Consider the following 3,683-nt stretch of genomic DNA (forward strand, 5'->3'; position numbering starts at 1 on the left):
GAAGAGCGTGAGCTCTGCAGTCAGGAAGAAGAGGTAAGGCTCGGCCCTGCAGCCTGCCCCCTGGGCACTGTGGGGCCTCGGAGGTTCGGCGTGAGCTCAGGGCAGGGCAGCAGACACCGCCAGGGCAGGGGGGTGAGGGCTTGTGAGGCCGAAGCAACCAACCCACAGAGAGAACTGCCAAACAGAGATGGGAGCGCCTGATCGCAAACCTCGGCAACTCACCTGTTGGCCTTCTCTAGCCCAGAGCTGAGCAAAAGCAGCCGGACCCAGAGGGAGGGACGGAGGGGGTTCTCCTTCAGTCAAGTCCTCCGGCCCCAGGGCCTGACCTGGGTAGCGTGTCTAGGCGGTCAGCTGCTAGCCCCGCTTTGGAAAGCTGGTGAGGGTAGGAGGCTAAAATCCCGCATTCACTTCTCTGCCCAGTGTCTCTGAGCACTTCCTTCCTTCCGGCCAGCCCAGGACGACCTGCTTCCTCTGTCTTCTGGAGCCACCAACGCACCCACGGACCTGATCCGAGCCGCCAGTCAAGACGCCGAAGGTCAAAGAGCTCAGACCCAGGGGGCCATGTAAGTGCTTCAAACTCTAATAGATGATTCCGTTTCAGACGGGGCAGCTCCTTCATCAGTGAGGCCCCTTCCTCGCAGCTGTGTGATGGAGGGGGGTCAGCCTTTCACCTACCCCCAAACCCTCACGGTCAACCTTACTTGTGACGAAGCGTCAGGGCAAGGACTGGAGGAGAAGAGAGGCCTGAGGCCGAGCCATGCCAGCAGTCTTTCCAGAGAGCAGACCCCACCCGCCACCCCGAGGCAGCCCCACCCCCTCCAGGCAATTTCCAGCCCTGGGTTGGATGGCAGGCTGAGCTCTCGGAGCCCCGGGGAGCAGGCAGGCCTTGTCAGGAGAAAGTTGCTGACCAGTCCCTCCACCTGGCTGTCAGGGCTAATCAACATCAGGGCAGCTAATGGGGAACATGGAGCCTACTTAAAAGCTACATTTGCCACTTGGCTGGTTCCATTACACAGTCAATATCCAGGTGTCACACCTCCTTGCCAAGTGTCGGTCTCCATGCTTCCTGGAGCTACTTGGGGTTAGGAAGTCACTGCGAGAGCCACCCAAGGAAGACTCCCCCGCCCGTCCTCGCGCACGCTGGGCTCCAGTGGCAAAAGATTCCCTGGCCGCGGAGCTCTGAGGAGGAAGGTTCTAGAGCCAGGCACAGCATGGAGACCACAGGTACCTGGCACCCGGCCTCTCTGAACATGCGGGAGGATTCCTCAATCCCCACAATGGCGGCGAAGGTGCCAACTCTACGCCTGCCGCACCGCGGCCTGCCCAACTGTGGATCCAAATGAGTGGGACGGCAGGCACATCCTCTGCCCACCCCAGAGTCTCTCCCCGGGCTCTCCTTGGCAGCAGAAGAAAGGCTAGGGGTTCTAAGATCTGGAACCTTCTCCTCTCCGCTGCCACAGCTCTGCTCTGAATGCTGCCCCGCCTATGGCTACACCCGGGATTCTCTATTCCTAAAGCCAGACACGGCTTGACTCACTCGCCCCCAACGCCTAGCTGAGGCCACGGAACCCTGCTACTGAAGGGCCAGCACTGGGACTGTGAGGGGCCACACTGAGGTGGCCAGAAGTGACTCTTTGCACTCATACAATACCTATTTTGAGTACCTGCCAGGCCCTGAGCTTGGCTCTAGAACGCAGACGGAGCAGAGCATGTTGGTTAGAGACAGACACAGGCAGAAAGCAACGATCGCAGACACGCCTGCTGACCCACCGAGGCAAGCGCAAGCAAGGACGAGCTGGGACACCCCAGGAGCGAAAGGCAGGGACTTGGACCTGCGCTGGGTGTCAGGGAAAGCCCCAGGAAGCCCCTGAGGGCCACGTCTACATCTATCGTGTCCTAGTGCTTCACAGCGGCCGGCACGCAGAAGGTCCAGTCGTGCTGTGGAGTGGCCGAGGAGCGCTTCCTGTCCCACCCCCTTCACATCTCTGTTACCCCTCACAGGTGTCAGTCTTGTAGCGGGGTCAGGCCTGGCTGCCCTGCCCTGCGCCCACATATGCGGCACGGGCACCTGTGGATGAGGAAAAAGCTGTTGTCTCGCGCTGTGCTCAGGCGCCACCTCCCTCCCACTCCGACACCCCCGGCTCTGCTGTCCACATGCCAGCCAGCTGACATTTCTCTGGAGGAGGCTGGGGACATGTCAGCGCAGCATGGCAGGGAGGCTCCTGCAGTGCCGGCCTCCCCAGGTCGCATGCTGGCATGTCTAGGTTTCCCACGCCGGCGGGTCCTCCAGGACTGACCACTTCCAGGAACAGAGCCGCTGTTTTCCACCCTTGCATAAAGCAGCTAGCTCGTGCCGGGAGGCGGGGGGCGGGGGGACATCTGCCCAGATGTTCTAGATACGTCCAGGGTGGCAGTAGCTTAGGTGGGGCTCTGTGGCCCAAGAGGACCGCCTGTCCTGTGAGGGCATCTAGAGCCCACGTGCCTGGTCATACCCGGTGGCATCTGCAGGTGCTGCTCACACCACCTGCTCCCCAGCTGGCCTCCATCTCACAGCTAGGTCACAGGGTGAGCAGAAGGCCTGGCTCCTGCCTTTGCAGATAGACAGGACTGCCAGCACTCCATGCACACGGGGCACGTGCCTGGGCAGCTGCACACACACTGCGCTCCAGGAGCAGGCCACACCCAGGCGGCTTGACTCACCGTGTGGCCTTTGAAGTGACCTCTCTTCTCTGCACCTCATTTCTCCTCCGTGAAAGATGGGGTGGGGCTACCTTGGTCCCTGTCCAGTGGCTCTCCATGGACCCTCGCGTTCCCCACCGGCAAAGGGCAGGCTGGTGGGCGGGGATTCGCGCTCTGGCCAAACCCACTGGAGCTGCAGTAGCCCCAGTTTTATCCACCTTGTGTCGAGAGCGGCTGCGGAATTTTTTACTTAAGGAAAAAGAAGTTCATTGCTGAAAGCAAGTTTGAGAACTGCTGGAGTGATCGTCCCTCAGGCCCCTTCCGGCTCTGACATCTCATGATTTATGAGTAAATAAAATAATGCATAGGAAAGGGGCCTGGGACTGGTAGAGATGCAATAGATGGCATTGGGGATCACTGCCGTGTTCTACCTGTGTCAGAGACCCCAGAAATGCTCCGCTGAATCTCACACGAGGTCCGCCTTCGGATCTCCAACCTGGGAAGCAGACTCGGAGGGCGGGGTGATTATGTAAGTGGCTCCGTGTAGAAAGAAAGGGAGGACATGAGGTCAGGGACAAGAGAGGAGCCCTGGGGGGCTCAGGCTACAGAAGAGGGGCATAGACCCCGGCCCCTGGCTGCTGACTCCACCATTCAGGCCTCGCACACCGTTGCCATGGAGACGAGAGAGCGTTGGCCTCAGGACACTGGTGTCTCCACTGGCCCAGCACTCGGTCTTGGTCTTCGTTTTAGTCAGTTTAAGAAGGCATGGAGGTGGGAAGCTTTGCGCAACCTCGCGCTGTCTCCCTGTCACCTCACTTCCCTCTGCTCACCTCCAGGACTTCCCTGGGCAGCAGAAGGCCAGGTCCGTTTTGCAGAGAGGTCCTGCCACAGCGCATGGGCTCCCCTGTGGCTCCAGGGTGCGCTGAGAAACGGGCAGACTGTCGGAGCAGGAGGCTGAAGGAGGTGGGGGGGGGTGGGTTGGGGGAGGAGGCGGGCTGTGTGTG

General features: G+C 60.5%; 1 long non-coding RNA gene across 1 annotated transcript in view; it reads right to left on the bottom strand.

Moving 5' to 3' along the window:
* LOC102472617 (uncharacterized) overlaps positions 1-2,291 on the bottom strand; it is an 8,765-nt gene extending 6,474 nt beyond the window's left edge. Inside the window, exon 1 of the long non-coding RNA XR_336008.2 lies at positions 1,229-2,291. This is a non-coding gene — a long non-coding RNA (uncharacterized LOC102472617). The remainder of the gene's footprint in view (positions 1-1,228) is intronic.
* Between the last annotated feature and the right edge of the window lie 1,392 nt (positions 2,292-3,683).

This window comes from Tupaia chinensis, unplaced genomic scaffold (genome assembly GCF_000334495.1).
Source record: "Tupaia chinensis unplaced genomic scaffold, TupChi_1.0 Scaffold000604_1, whole genome shotgun sequence".
Classification (NCBI taxonomy): domain Eukaryota; kingdom Metazoa; phylum Chordata; class Mammalia; order Scandentia; family Tupaiidae; genus Tupaia; species Tupaia belangeri.